This window comes from Coenobita brevimanus, chromosome 20, assembly GCF_032717465.1.
Source record: "Coenobita brevimanus isolate Jiangsu-jjx chromosome 20, ASM3271746v2, whole genome shotgun sequence".
Classification (NCBI taxonomy): Eukaryota; Metazoa; Arthropoda; class Malacostraca; order Decapoda; family Coenobitidae; genus Coenobita; species Coenobita brevimanus.
Genome location: NC_136973.1, coordinates 24944059 through 24961532, shown reverse-complemented (window position 1 = coordinate 24961532; position 17474 = coordinate 24944059).

The following is a 17474-nucleotide window of genomic DNA, read 5'->3' as shown; positions in this document are numbered from 1 at the left end:
TTTCTTTTTGTAATCATTGTTGTTTTCTTGCTTGGTTTCTTGAGGTACGTTCACCTGTTCGGTTGTATCCGAGGCTGAATAATTATGTGATAATTCCCTTGAAACTCGTTTTAAATGGTCAATATGAACTTGTTTTTCCCCGCCAGTTGACAGGGACTTAATTAAAACTTTGTTTGCTTTTATGTTAATTACTCTGTATGGGCCCTCAAATTTAGGGGATAATTTATTGTCTCTCGTATGAATGATACCATAAACAATGTCTCCTAAGCTGATAGGTGAATCTTTTGCCTTCTTGTTAAATGCCTCCGTCATTTCTTCCTTGGACTTCGTTAATTGTTTTTTCACTCTTTTGTGAATGTCCTGGAATTCACGTAAACGGAGTTTAGAGTAATCATCGTAATTGTATATAGGCATGCTGTCACCTTCTAGGAGCTCATTTGGTAATTTTTTATCTGTGCCATATATAATGAAATGTGGTGTGTCACCTATGGATTTATTTATAGACCCATTAATTGAGGCTTCTACTCTGGGAATCCAATCATCCCAGCTTGCATAATTTTCACTGAGAATGTGACGTAGCACATCTAATACTTTTTAATTTTGTCTCTCTATTTATCTATTTATCTATTATGATTTGTAATTATAATATGGAGACCTGACACTAGTGCACCTGGCTATACTAGTGCACCTGGGTATACTGGTGCACCTGGGTATACTGGTGCACCTGGGTATACTGGTGCACCTGGCTATACTAGTGCACCTGGGTATACTGGTGCACCTGGTTATACTGGTGCACCTGGGTATACTGGTGCACCTGGGTATACTGGTGCACCTGGGTATACTGGTGCACCTGGGTATACTGGTGCACCTGGCTATACTAGTGCACCTGGGTATACTGGTGCACCTGGGTATACTGGTGCACCTGGGTATACTGGTGCACCTGGGTATACTGGTGCACCTGGGTATACTAGTGCACCTGGGTATACTGGTGCACCTGGGTATACTGGTGCACCTGGGTATACTGGTGCACCTGGGTATACTGGTGCACCTGGCTATACTAGTGCACCTGGGTATACTGGTGCACCTGGGTATACTGGTGCACCTGGCTATACTGGTGCACCTGGGTATACTGGTGCACCTGGGTATACTGGTGCACCTGGGTATACTGGTGCACCTGGGTATACTAGTGCACCTGGGTATACTGGTGCACCTGGGTATACTGGTGCACCTGGGTATACTGGTGCACCTGGGTATACTAGTGCACCTGGGTATACTGGTGCACCTGGGTATACTGGTGCACCTGGGTATACTAGTGCACCTGGGTATACTGGTGCACCTGGGTATACTGGTGCACCTGGGTACTGATACTGAGATCCAACAAATACTTTTTGAGATATTGAGGACAATCAAAATGGCCGCCTCATGCCTGAAAGTGCTAAATGGGAAAGTATTTGGCTGATTTTGACTAAACTCGGTGGACAGGTAGTGGGTCAGGAGTGAACATGATTTGCTATGTAGGAATGACCTTGACCTTGATCTCAAGGTCACTGGTTAAAATCCTTAAAAAATTTTGAGTCATACCAAAAGTGCCTTAATATTAGGTGTACAGTGATAAAAGTATTTTCATCTAGAATGTGGAGTTGTGTGAATATTGCTTCAACAATTTCAGAATTCTATTTTTTTTTATCCTGATGTTTGGTTAATGGCGTGGCAGAGTTGTTTAATAAATGACCCAACCCATAAATACATATATAAATCCACAAATAAATAAATATATAAATCCACAAATAAATAAATATATAAATCCACAAATAAATTACTAAATAAATCCACAAATAAATTAATATATAAATCCACAAATAAATTAATATATAAATCCACAAATAAAATCACATATAAATCCACAGATAAATAGATATATAAATCCACAAATAAATTTATATAAATCCACCAATAAATAAATATATAAATCCACAAATATTTTAATATATACTGTAAATCCACAAATGAGTAAATATATAAATCCACAGGTGAATTAATATATTAATCCAAAAATAAATATATAGATAAATACACCAATAAATAAATATGTAGGCCTAAATCCACCAATAAATAAATATATATATCCACAAATAAATTAATATATAAAATCACAAATAAATTAATATATAAATCCACAAAAAAGGTAATATATAAATCCACAAATAAATTCACATATAAATCCAGAAACAAATTAATATATAACTCCACAAATAAATTCATATATAAATCCGCAAATAAATTAATAGATAAATCCACCAATAAATAAGCATAAAAATCCAATAATAAACCTTGGTTGCAATAATTATGGCAGCATGTTAGGTACTGAAGGAATCCCCCCATAACACAGCCAATAAGTGTATCATACAGAAATAACACAAGATAAATCTGTCCTGAATTGATTGCAATAGTCTGGTGTTTAGCTTGGAGCCAAATCTACACTATTGAACCTGTACAACTGGTGGGGCTAACTAATACAGGGACAAAAGACCCCTGTTATTCTGGCTGGGCTGTACATTGCCACACCAAGGACCAACAGTTGGCAAATACTGCAGCATATAGCGGATTGCCAGCGCTGTATGCTATTGCCTCTATTAATGTATTCTCTATATTGCTGTATTTTTTGTATGTTTGTATTTTGGCATCTCTATTTCTATATTTTCGTAATTTATGTATTTCTGTATTTTCTGTAGCTATTTGTATTTTGTGTATATCTATTTTCTGTATTCCTGTATTTTCTGTATTGTCTGTATTTCTACATTTCTGTATTTTAGTATTTCTGTATTTTCTGTATTGTCTGTATTTCCGTACTTTGCATTCCTGTATTTCTGTATTTTCTGCATTTTCTCTATTTCTGTATTTTCTGTATTTTGCATGTTTCCCTCCTGACACTGTTTCTATACTTTCTTGTATTTTCTGTTTCTGTATATTCTGTATTACTGTATTTTCTGTATTTCTGCATTTTCTGTATTTCTGTATTTTCTGTATTACTGTATTTCTGTATTTCATTTTTTTTATTTTCTGTGTTCCTCTGTTTTCTGTATTTTCTGCATTCCTGTATGCATGTATTTTCTGTATTGCTGTATTCCTGTAATTTCCATATTACTGTATTTCTGTATTACTTTGTTTTTCTTTATTTCTGTATTCCTGTATTTTCTGTATTACTGTATTCCTGTATATATTTTCAGTATTTCTGTATTTTGTGTATTGTATGTCATGTAGTTTTTCCTTCCTACTTTCCTCATTTTCTTCACCTTTGGTCTTTTGCTCTTTGTCTTAATTCTCTCATCTTTCTCCCTCAGCATTTGTTTACTGCCATTCCCTTTCCTCTCCTTCCCTAGGCTCATCTTTCTCCCTCAGCATTTGTTTACTGCCATTCCCTTTCCTCTCCTTCCCTAGGCTCATCTTTCTCCCTCAGCATTTGTTTACTGCCATTCCCTTTCCTCTCCTTCCCTAGGCTCATCTTTCTCCCTCAGCATTTGTTTACTGCCATTCCCTTTCCTCTCCTTCCCTAGGCTCATCTTTCTCCCTCAGCATTTGTTTACTGCCATTCCCTTTCCTCTCCTTCCCTAGGCTCATCTTTCTCCCTCAGCATTTGTTTACTGCCATTCCCTTTCCTCTCCTTCCCTAGGCTCATCTTTCTCCCTCAGCATTTGTTTACTGCCATTCCCTTTCCTCTCCTTCCCTAGGCTCATCTTTCTCCCTCAGCATTTGTTTACTGCCATTCCCTTTCCTCTCCTTCCCTAGGCTCATCTTTCTCCCTCAGCATTTGTTTACTGCCATTCCCTTTCCTCTCCTTCCCTAGGCTCATCTTTCTCCCTCAGCATTTGTTTACTGCCATTCCCTTTCCTCTCCTTCCCTAGGCTCAGCTTCCTCTCTTTCTCATTCCTCTCCTTCTCTCTTTCTCATTCCTCTCTTTCTTTCTTTCTCATTCCTGTCTTTCTCTATGCTCTTCGTTCCTTTTTTTCTTCTTTTGTCCTATTATCTTTATTTTGTATTTTTTCACCTCCATTCCCTTTCCTCTCTCTCTCTCTCTCTCTCTCTCTCTCTCTCTCTCTCATTTCCCATTTTCTTTCTCTGTTTATATTAACGTGCTGGGTAACTGCGTCATATTTTCTGAATTTCGATGCTGCATTATTTATTTATTTATTTATTTATTTATATATTTTATTAATGGATGTCACCCCCAGTTAACTCTACACTGAGTGAAAAGCCTAATGGTTTCTTGTACCCCACGAAACCATTTACTACGCTGGGTGGTAACTGTATAACGAACAAGATGATGCCTGGTTTAGTAAAGGAGGAGGAGGAGGAGTTTGAGGAAGTGGAGATGTAAAAGAGGACGGGAGGAGGAGAAGAAGAGAAGAGGGAGAAAAGGATGAGGAGGAAGAAGTGAAGGAAGGAGGAGGTGGAGGAGGAAAAACACAAGAAGGATGAGAAGGCAATGGAGTAAGTAGACAGAAAAAAAGAGAAGAAGGGGAAGAAAGAGAGGAAGAGGAAGAGGAGTAAAAGAGAAGAAGGAAGAGAGAAGGGATAAGGAGAGAACAAGAGAGGGGGAGGAGAAAGAGGAGGAAGATGGTAAAGAGGGAGAGAAATAACTTGGAAAGAAAGAAGAGTAAAAGATGACGATGAGGAAGAGTCGAGAAGCATAACAGGAGGAGGAGGAAGAGAGAGGAGGTAGAAGACAGAAGGAAAGGGAAAAAGAAGAGAAGAGAAGGCAATAAAAGAGGAAGAGGAGGCAGAGTAAAGGAGAGAATTAAAAGACGACAAGGAAGAGGAGTGTAAAAGAATAGGTGAAGGAAGAGGAGGAGGAGAGAAAGTAGAGAGGAGGGAAAGGAGGAGGAGGAGGAGGAGGAGGGAGAATAGAGGGGAGGGAGAGGAGGAGAAGAGGGAGAATAGAGGGGAGGGAGAGGAGGAGAAGAAAGGAGAGTAGAGAGAAGGAGAAAGATGAAAAAGAAAAGTAGGAGGAGGAAGAGGAGGAGAAGGCAGAAAAGGAGGGCAGGATAAAATGGCTGGCTCTCTCACCCCCTTTGTTATGTTTATTTGATGGAGTACATATGTCCTCCTTGTGGCCCTCTTCTGGCTCTTTTCCTGCCTTCCTTCCTCCAGTTTTTCCTTCCTTCCTTCCTTCATTTTCTTTCCCTCCTTCCTTCATTTTTGCTTTCCATTCTTCCTTCGTTGTTTCTTTCCTTCCTCCCTTCATTCAATCATTTTCTTTCTTCCTTCCCCTCTTCATTTTTTCTTTCCTTCCTTCATTGTTCCTTCCTTCCTTCAGTCTGGTTTGGGTCAGTCTGTCTTCCTGTCATCACTGCATGTCTCCTTCGTCCCTTCTTTCCTCTCCTTTCTATATATCTCTTTGTCTTCCTCTTTGTTATTCCTTTATTTCTTTGTCCTTTTCTGGGTTTCTCTACAACCTTTACCCTTCCCTTTTTCCCTCTCATTAGTATTTTCCCTTCCTTATATTTTTCCCTGCCTTCCTTTCCTTGTTTTCTGTTCGTCCCTTTTTCCTCTGTCTTTCCCTTGACTGACTTACCTTTTTAGTTTATTCCTTCCATCTCCAGACGATTATTATTGATCTTGAGGGAAGCTTTGGTAATCAAGGAGTCAGTTGGTAATCAAGGAGTCAGTTGGTAATCAAGGAGTCAGCTGGTAATCAAGGAGTCAGCTGGTAATCAAGGAGTCAGCTGGTAATCAAGGAGTCAGCTGGTAATCAAGGAGTCAGCTGGTAATCAAGGAGTCAGCTGGAGTTCCGTCTGACGCCTTTAGTTGTTAAAATAGCCTGTTAGTAGAAAGAATACACTGGTACAATACGTAACAGGATAGCAGCAGCAGGGGTAGTAGTATCAGTGGTAGTAGTAGTAGTAGTAGTAATGTGGTCAGGACAGGTGTGGCAAATCGTGCATCAGTCGCCAGGTGTGTACTGTTGACTCTCGCCTGTGTGTTGTTCTAGTCTTTGTATACATGTTATTAGCCTTCAGTGTCAGCCAGTCTTATCCCTCTACAGTCTTATCCCTTGCCACTCGTAGCCCTTCAAGCCACTCCCTTCTCTCTCTCTCTCTCTCTCTCTCTCTCTCTCTCTCTCTCTCTCTCTCTCCAGTTATTATAAAATCCCACGTCTAAGACAATCACTGTTGTATTGTATTCCTTTCATCACATCCTTCTCTATTAGTAACATGCATCAAAGGTCAGTGGAAAGTTTTTGTTTTATTATATTTATTTCTAATCATACATAATCCTATTCATTCTTAATCCTATTTATTTTTAATCCTATATATTTGTGGGGACTAGTGCTTGTGTCAGGACGCATTACATTGATGATGGCTGTAATATTACAAGAGGTGTAACTTGTGCTGTTGGGTGTAGTACACCCTGAATACTTTGTGTGCTCCACAGCTAACCTATAAGACCAGCCAAATAATGCACCAGTCTGAGAGTTAAAACCTATAATGCCAGTGACCCGACTAAGTTGATGCCAGGCATAGCTTTTGTATTGAACTAAGCTGTTAGTGCATTAAAATGCATACTACCTATCAGTGCCATGGGTCACAAGAATACCAACATTATACACAGCAAAGCAGTGCCTGACACACTCAAGTTGGCTGTATGACATTATTGCTGAGGCCATGTCTAACAAATGGCACACAGCAGCAGTGACATACTAAACACAATTATTGCTGAGGCCATGTCTAACAAATGGCACACAGCAGCAGTGACATACTAAACACAATTATTGCTGAGGCCATGTCTAACAAATGGCACACACCAGCAGTGACATACTAAACACAATTATTGCTGAGGCCATGTCTAACAAATGGCACACAGCAGCAGTGACATACTAAACACAGTTATTGCTGAGACCATGTCTAACAAATGGCACACAGCAGCAGTGACATACTAAACACAATTATTGCTGAGGCCATGTCTAACAAATGGCACACAGCAGCAGTGACATACTAAACACAGTTATTGCTGAGGCCATGTCTAACAAATGGCACACACCAGCAGTGACATACTAAACACAATTATTGCTGAGGCCATGTCTAACAAATGGCACACAGCAGCAGTGACATACTAAACACAATTATTGCTGAGGCCATGTCTAACAAATGGCACACACCAGCAGTGACATACGAAACAAAATGGTGTTGCTGTATGTGGACATGCATCAAAGTTTTGCCTGTGTCCTTTGTTATACTGCTACTTAACACAACTTGTAATAATCCAGCCACTAAGGCACTAACTGCACTCTTACGTCTATGGCCACACTACAGTTCTTAATACTACATACTAATACTAATACTGTACTTACAAACACACTGCCTTATGTCAGTCTCTACTTCTATTTCTACAGCTCTACATTTTCTGTTAGCAAACAACACAGTGGACTGAGCCATGTACTCTCTCAATACTCTTAGTTTAGTGATATTCAAAGGTTTTCATCCTATGTACCACATGAACATTTTCTGCAGTGGTGACGTACCCCTCACCTGCCATGAGGACAAAAATGTGTGGCTTACTGACATTATTATAAAATGCCTGTTAAACTAACAACATGTATAGCCTACTGACATTATTATAAAATGCCTATTAAACTAACAACATGTATGGCTTACTGACATTATTATAAAATGCCTGTTAAACTGACAACATGTATGGCTTACTGACATTATTATAAAATGCCTATTAAACTAACAACATGTATGGCTTACTGACATTATTATAAAATGCCTATTAAACTAACAACATGTATGGCTTACTGACATTATTATAAAATGCCTATTAAACTAACACAATGTATGGCTTACTGACATTATTATAAAATGCCTATTAAACTAACACAATGTGTGGCTTACTGACATTATTATAAAATGCCTATTAAACTAACAACATGTATGGCTTACTGACATTATTATAAAATGCCTATTAAACTAACAACATGTATGGCTTACTGACATTATTATAAAATGCCTATTAAACTAACACAAGTATATGGCTTACTGACATTATTATAAAATGCCTATTAAACTAACACAAGTATATGGCTTACTGACATTATTACAATATGCCTATTAAACTAACACAAGTATATGGCTTACTGACATTATTACAATATGCCTATTAAACTAACACAAGTATATGGCTTACTGACATTATTACAATATGCCTATTAAACTAACACAAGTATATGGCTTACTGACATTATTACAATATGCCTATTAAACTAACACAAGTATATGGCTTACTGACATTATTACAATATGCCTATTAAACTAACACAAGTATATGGCTTACTGACATTATTACAATATGCCTATTAAACTAACACAGGTATATGGCTTACTGACATTATTACAATATGCCTATTAAACTAACACAAGTATATGGCTTACTGACATTATTACAATATGCCTATTAAACTAACACAAGTATATGGCTTACTGACATTATTACAATATGCCTATTAAACTAACACAAGTATATGGCTTACTGACATTATTACAATATGCCTATTAAACTAACACAGGTATATGGCTTACTGACATTATTACAATATGCCTATTAAACTAACACAGGTATATGGCTTACTGACATTATTATACAATGGCTGTTAAACTAACGTGTTGATTCATCACTGTGCCAACATCACTTACTAACCCAGGGAAGTTACTGTGTCGGCACTACTGTTAACTTTGTAAAGTTAATGAGATGGCTGGCCTTGTTTCTTTGCTACTATTTTTTTTTTTTTTTTTTTTTTTTTTCCGAGGGGAAGATGCACTTGACAGGTTGGTGATGATTAGGTGAATGCAACACGTCCGAATAGCATCATTGTATTTGAGTTAGTCAATAAGTTTCTGTTCACATTACATGTAATTATTTGAAATACAATGATGATATTCAGACATGTTGCATTCAGCCAATCATCACCAGCCTGTCTAGTGCATCTTCGCCTTGATTAAAAAAAAAAAAAAAAAAGTTGAGTATAGTCATTCCTCAGAACAGTGTCTGAAAGGGCTACTCTCATGTCTTCCTCTCGCCCACCCCAAATATTCCTATCGCCTATGCCAGCTTGTTGACAACCACTGACTTACAGGGTTAGCCACGGCAAAAGCTACAGTTCTGGCACCACTCTTATGTTTGAAGTGGAGGCCTAGTTGACTCCATTATTTCTTAATATGTGAGTATGTTGTTATAAATGTCAGTAGGTTGATGGGTTGTTCTCTGTAAATTAGTTAACAATGACAGGTGTAGCCTATTAAGGTAGTGTAGGTGTTGGGGCAGCAGTCGTTGTCAGTATACAAGGCTGATATTGTAATTGTTACTAACTGGATATACTTTGTTCCATGCAATGCTGCAGTCAATGTACGTGACTAATCTTTCTTGACTGACAAAAGTTATATAATAAAATGTCATTATTTACTGTCCTTCCATCTGTCATACAACACACCATGCACAGAGTCAAGTTACTTAGGCTGCTTTGACATACTCTTAATTTCATGCCAATACTGTCAGCTCTGGAACTGTCTCCCTCTGTCTGTATTTCCTACTGCCTATGACCTCCAGCCTTTCAAACGCAGTGTGTCCGGGCATCTCGAATTGAACAAATCTTGCATTTGGCACTGTTATTTTCTTTCTTTGAGGGAACAATATGCAAGCTCCTGGCCTTTGGATCCTTCTTCCTTGCATAAAAAAAAAAAATAAAAAAACTTAAGCCAACCACTCCTTATGCCTGCCGCCGCCATCATGCTCAGTAAAAGGGTCACTTCACCAAAACACGTCACCTTCAAAACCTTTTTTTTGTGTGTGTGCTTGGACCTATTCAAACCAAGCATGCCACCTTTGACAACACAACAGTTATTCTTCTTGTGTAATGCTTCATTAATTCCACGTGTCACTCTGCCACGGTCATAACAATATTCCCATATATTTCAATCTTACTCCAGCCGTCTCTTCAAGCACCTCACCTTCCATTATTTATGCTCAACATTTCTTCCTGTTTTGTCTGTCCATTACTCTATTATAAAATGTACTGATCTAGTGTGTCTTTATATCATGAGCTGGTGTTAGGGCTGGTGTGGTGGGTCAGGTGGTGTTAGGGCTGGTGTGGTGGGTCAGGTGGTGTTAGGGCTGGTGTGGTGGGGTCAGGTGGTGTTAGGGCTGGTGTGGTGGGGTCAGGTGGTGTTAGGGCTGGTGTGGTGGGGTCAGGTGGTGTTAGGGCTGGTGTGGTGGGTCAGGTGGTGTTAGGGCTGGTGTGGTGGGTCAGGTGGTGTTAGGGCTGGTGTGGTGGGTCAGGTGGTGTTAGGGCTGGTGTGGTGGGTCAGGTGGTGTTAGGGCTGGTGTGGTGGGGTCAGGTGGTGTTAGGGCTGGTGTGGTGGGGTCAGGTGGTGTTAGGGCTGGTGTGGTGGGGTCAGGTGGTGTTAGGGCTGGTGTGGGTGGCGCCGTGGGTGTGGTGGGGTCAGGTAGTAAAACATGTTAATGTTGAAGGTGTTCAGCCACAGCCGGTAGATAAGGTAGCCCAAGACGGCTGCCAGGCCAATCTGGCTTATTACCATCCTGGCCACCAGCGCTGGCAATGTCTTGTCAGAGTTGATGGCAACAGCGGTGGCGTTCCATATCAGCACCGATGGTTCTGTAATATTAATAGATTTATAAATACCTTCTGGTGGCGTTCCATATCAGCACCCATGGTTCTGTAATATTAATAGATTTATAAATACCTTCTGGTGGCGTTCCATATCAGCACCCATGGTTCTGTAATATTAATAGATTTATAAATACCTTCTGGTGGCGTTCCATATCAGCACCCATGGTTCTGTAATATTAATAGATTTATAAATACCTTCTGGTGGCGTTCCATATCAGCACCCATGGTTCTGTAATATTAATAGATTTATAAATACCTTCTGGTGGCGTTCCATATCAGCACCGATGGTTCTGTAATATTAATAGATTTATAAATACCTTCTGGTGGCGTTCCATATCAGCACCCATGGTTCTGTAATATTAATAGATTTATAAATACCTTCTGGTGGCGTTCCATATCAGCACCCATGGTTCTGTAATATTAATAGATTTATAAATACCTTCTGGTGGCGTTCCATATCAGCACCCATGGTTCTGTAATATTAATAGATTTATAAATGAATTCTAGTACCATTGTTTGGTCATTCCTGCAGCACGGCTCCTATTATACTCTGAAGGTACACCTCCTGACAAAACACACACACACACACACACACACACACACACACACACACACACACACACACAGGCACTGGCTCGTTTCCACCTGACGGGTTGAACTGTAGGGAGGGGGTAGTGGTGGCCGGGAGGGGGTAGGGAAAATGATTCAAGAGATAGTTGTAGCCGGGAGATGGGGAGGGAGGGAGGGAGGTATGGGGCACAATGGAGGGACTGGTGGGGGTAGAGGGCATAAGGGGGATGGTAGGGGAGGGAGGAGGGAGGGAGGGGGGTATGAGGTACAGTGGAGGGACTGGTGGGGGTAGAGGGCATAAGGGGGAAGGTAGGAGAGGGAGGGGAGTATGGGGTACAGTGGAGGGACTGGTGGGGGCAGAGGGCATAAGGGGGATGGTAGGGGAGGGCGCGTGGTATGGGGTACAGTGGAGGGACTGGTGGGGGCAGAGGGCATAAGGGGGATGGTAGGGGAGGAAGGGGGGTATGGGGTACAGTGGAGGGACTGGTGGGGGCAGAGGGCATAAGGGGGATGGTAGGGGAGGGAGGGAGGGGTATGGGGTACAGTGGAGGGACTGGTGGGGGCAGAGGGCATAAGGGGGATGGTAGGGGAGGGGGGATGGTAGGGGAGGGGTATGGGGTACAGTGGAGGGACTGGTGGGGGCAGAGGGCATAAGGGGGATGGTAGGGGAGGGGTATTAAGGTAGTGGGTATAGGAAGGGTGGGCATTGGCAGTTGACAGCCACTGCGTAGAAAGTGCTATAAACATTTGCATGTGTCATGAATAAAGGGATAACAATGTATATTAAATTATTCAGGCTAAGTGTTCAGGAAGCGGCACATGGAACAAACCAGCAGTACCACACGTGAACACACAGGCAGGGCTTTGTACCCTGCCAGGGGCTGTACAATGTGGGTATGCTGGTACCTATTGTACACACCACTGTTGCACACACCACTATTGCACACACCACTATTGCACACACCACTATTGCACACACCACTATTGCACACACCACTATTGTACACAGCACTATTGCACACACCATTATTGCACACAGCACTATTGCACACACCACTATTGCACACACCACTATTGTACACACCACTATTGCACGCACCACTATTGCACACAGCACTATTGCACACAGCACTATTGCACACACCACTATTGCACACAGCACTATTGCACACAGCACTATTGCACACAGCACTATTGCACACACCACTATTGTACACACCACTATTGCACACACCACTATTGCACACACCACTATTGCACACACTACTATTGCACACGCCACTATTGCACACGCCACTATTGCACACGCCATTATTGCACACGCCACTATTGCACACGCCACTATTGTACACGCCACTATTGCACACAACACTATTGCACACAACACTATTGCACACAGCACTATTGCACACAGCACTATTGCACACAGCACTATTGCACACAGCACTATTGCACACACCACTATTGCACACACCACTATTGCACACACCACTATTGCACACACCACTATTGCACACACCACTATTGCACACACCACTATAGCACACACCACTATTGCACACACCACTATTGCACACACCACTATTGCACACACCACTATTGCACACACCACTATTGTACACACCACTATTGCACACACCACTATTGCACACACCACTATTGCACACACCACTATTGCACACACCACTATTGCACACACTGCTGTCACCATGAGTCTCCAGTCACAGGCCACTCTCTACCTATCTACCTACATATCTATCTAGCTTTGTAGCCTTGTGTCTTTCTGTCTTTCTATCTGTCTATCATTCTGGCCTCATATCTATCTGGCCATCTGTCTATCTATCTTTCTAGCCTTCTGCCTGTCCATCTATCTACTTTTCAAGCCGTCTGTCTGTCTATGTATCTATCTATCTTTCCTTCTGTCTATTTATCTTCCTTTCTATCCTTTCTATTTACCTATCTTTCTAGCCTTCTTTCTGTCTGTCTACCTGTCTGTCTATCTAGCCTTCAGCCTCTCTTTCCAGCCTTCCGTCTGTCTATGTATCTTTCTAGCCTTCTGTCTGTCCATCTGTCTATCTTCCTAGCCTTCTGTCTGTCTATCTATCTTTCTAGCCTCCCTTCTGTCTGTCTATCTGTTTATCTTTCTAGTCGTCTGTCTATCTCTCTACCCTCCTGTCTGTCTATCTGTCTTTCTATCCTTATGTCTGTTTATCTATCTTTCTCTCCTTCTGTCTGTTTATCTATCTTTCTAGCCTTCTTTCTGTCTGTCTACCTGTCTATCTATCTATCTATCTTTCTGTCCTTCTGTCTGTTTATCTGTCTTTCTATCCTTCTGTCTGTTTATCTCTTTCTAGCCTTCTTTCTGTCTGTTTGTCTGTATCTTTCTAACCTTCAGTATATCTATCTAGCTATCTTGATAGCCTTCTGTCTATTTGTCTCGCCCTCTGTCTGTCTATCTTTCTAGCCTTCTGTCTATATATTTAGCTGGTCTGTTTGTCTTTCAGTCTTTCTAGCATTCTATCTTTCTGGCATTCTATTTATCTATCTTTCTAGCCCTCTTTGTCTGTCTGTCTTTCAAGCCTTCTGGCTGTAGTCTATATCTTTATAGCCTTCTGTTTAGCTCTCTGTCTAGCCTTCTGTCTGTCAGTCCATCTATCATTCTAGTCTTGTGTTGTCTGTCTAACCTTCTGTCTGTCTTATAACGTATCTGTCCACCTATTTGTCTGTCCATCCATCCATCTCTTTCTCTCTGTACCTGTATATCTCTTTACCGGTGTGTGTTTACAAAAAGATAAGGTGATATATAGAGGGGGAGATAGATAGACTGCTGGACAGATGAATGGATAGTCAAGGTAATTCAGTAATAATACCTGGTAACTACTGAATACCTGAGTAACACAGCACAGGATGGAACTTCTTACCACAAAATGTCAGATAAATCTTTAACATTGCATAAACACAATACAGTAATGGTGGGTAGAAAGAATGACAAGAAAATAATAGAACTCAGTTTTTTGTGTACGTCGTCAACAGACTGCTGAGTCTAACCTTCCTTGCAGAAGGAACTGAAGGACCCACAGTCTTGTTCGCCTAGACATAGTGCACCCAGCCACAGTTCTGGGAAGTCTTCCAGATCTTGCCTGCAGTTATGCCGGTGTACGACATTCGTCTGTCCATAGGTTTTTTCATACAGAGCAATCCATTTTGGGCTCACCTGCAACATCAAAGCACTCATGATCATGGGTAATTGGCAGACACTTTAAAATGGTGGCCTGTCAACGAAGAAGTGTGGTTAAGTTAATGCTTATCGAGTAAATGACAGTCATGCAGAGGGACCACCAAAGTTTTGCCGAGTGCCAGTCTGCGTCAGCAATACCACCCACAACACTCAGTTTGACATGGAGGCCTCAGCTGTACTGCTGGGTAAACAAACACTGTACAAGTGTCTGGCACAAAAATCAGACTAAGGCTCTTACATTTGCCAGTTAAAATAATGTGCTAAGCAATGCATCACCAGCTTCCCGTAATACTGTCAGCTTCCAGGAGCTTACAAAATGTCCAAATTGCACACCGAAGGCTGAATTAGGCTAATTACTGACGAATATAATGATACTAACAGGGAGAATATAATATACTACAGTAAATCAGCTATGGTGTATAAATATAGGGGATAAGGTGTTATAAGAGTATCAGACGAGAGAAAAATGAATGCAAGAAAAAGTAAAATACGTTAGAAAAAAGAATAACTAGAGAGGCACTAACTTACTGTAAAACACCGTAAGCAGACGACCAAACAATGGCATGCAACAAAGCTGAGAGAACTACAAAGCCACTCATACATTAAAAAATATAATAAAAAAAAGAGGGACTCTACAGTGTTTCTAGGCCAAAAAGTGCCATGCATTATATTACTCCTTGCCAGCACTGATGCCACATTGCTTTCCACTGTACCTAACCACTGCCATTAACTTAGCCTTTACCACAGATAAAATAGGACAAGTTCATGAATAAATGGAACAAATGTTTAGCAGTTGTACACTTATGCCTTTACAAACATACCTTTTATTACCTTACCCTCTCCCCAACCATTACCCCTACCCCACCACTACCTTACCCCCTCCCCAACCATTACCCCTACCCCACCACTACCTTACCCTCTCCCCAACCATTACCCCTACCCCACCACTACCTTACCCCCTCCCCAACCATTACCCCTACCCCACCACTACCTTACCCTCTCCCCAACCATTACCCCTACCCCACCACTACCTTACCCCCTCCCCAACCATTACCCCTACCCCACCACTACCTTACCCTCTCCCCAACCATTACCCCTACCCCACCACTACCTTACCCTCTCCCCAACCATTACCCCTACCCCACCACTACCTTACCCTCTCCCCAACCATTACCCCTACCCCACCACTACCTTACCCCCTCCCCAACCATTACCCCTACCCCACCACTACCTTACCCCCTCCCCAACCATTACCCCTACCCCACCACTACCTTTCCCCCTCCCCAACCATTACCCCGACCCCACCACTACCTTACCCCCTCCCCAACCATTACCCCTACCCCACCACTACCTTACCCCCTCCCCAACCATTACCCCTACCCCACCACTACCTTACCCCCTCCCCAACCATTACCCCTACCCCACCACTACCTTACCCCTCCCCAACCATTACCCCTACCCCACCACTACCTTACCCCCTCCCCAACCATTACCCCTACCCCACCACTACCTTACCCCCTCCCCAACCATTACCCCTACCCCACCACTACCTTACCCCCTCCCCAACCATTACCCCTACCCCACCACTACCTTACCCCCTCCCCAACCATTACCCCTACCCCACCACTACCTTACCCCTCCCCAACCATTACCCCTACCCCACCACTACCTTACCCCCTCCCCAACCATTACCCCTACCCCACCACTACCTTACCCCCTCCCCAACCATTACCCCTACCCCACCACTACCTTACCCCCTCCCCAACCATTACCCCTACCCCACCACTACCTTACCCCCTCCCCAACCATTACCCCTACCCCACCACTACCTTACCCCCTCCCCAACCATTACCCCTACCCCACCACTACCTTACCCCCTCCCCAACCATTACCCCTACCCCACCACTACCTTACCCCCTCCCCAACCATTACCACAACACCAACACTACCTTACCCCCTCCCCAACCATTACCCCTACCCCACCACTACCTTACCCCCTCCCCAACCATTACCCCTACCCCACCACTACCTTACCCCTCCCCAACCATTACCCCTACCCCACCACTACCTTACCCCCTCCCCAACCATTACCCCCACCCCACCACTACCTTACCCCCTCCCCAACCATTACCCCTACCCCACCACTACCTTACCCCCTCCCCAACCATTACCCCTACCCCACCACTACCTTACCCCCTCCCCAACCATTACCCCTACCCCACCACTACCTTACCCCTCCCCAACCATTACCCATACCCCACCACTACCTTACCCTCCCCAACCATTACCCCTACCCCACCACTACCTTACCCCCTCCCCAACCATTACCCCTACCCCACCACTACCTTACCCCCTCCCCAACCATTACCCCTACCCCACCACTACCTTACCCCCTCCCCAACCATTACCCCTACCCCACCACTACCTTACCCCCTCCCCAACCATTACCCCTACCCCACCACTGCCTTACCCCCTCCCCAACCATTACCCCTACCCCACCACTACCTTACCCCCTCCCCAACCATTACCCCTACCCCACCACTACCTTACCCCCTCCCCAACCATTACCCCTACCCCACCACTACCTTACCCCCTCCCCAACCATTAAGACTACGCCCCCACTACGTTAGAAGACCCTCCCCAACCATTACCCCTACCCCACCACTACCTTACCCCCACCCCAACCATTACCCCAACCCCACCACTACCTTACACCCACCCCAACCATTACACTACCCCACCACTACCTTACCCCCTCCCCAACCATTACCCCTACCCCACCACTACCTTACCCCCTCCCCAACCATTACCCCTACCCCACCACTACCTTACCCCCTCCCCAACCATTACCCCTACCCCACCACTACCTTACCCCCTCCCCAACCATTACCCCTACCCCACCACTACCTTACCCCCTCCCCAACCATTACCCCTACCCCACCACTACCTTACCCCCTCCCCAACCATTACCCCTACCCCACCACT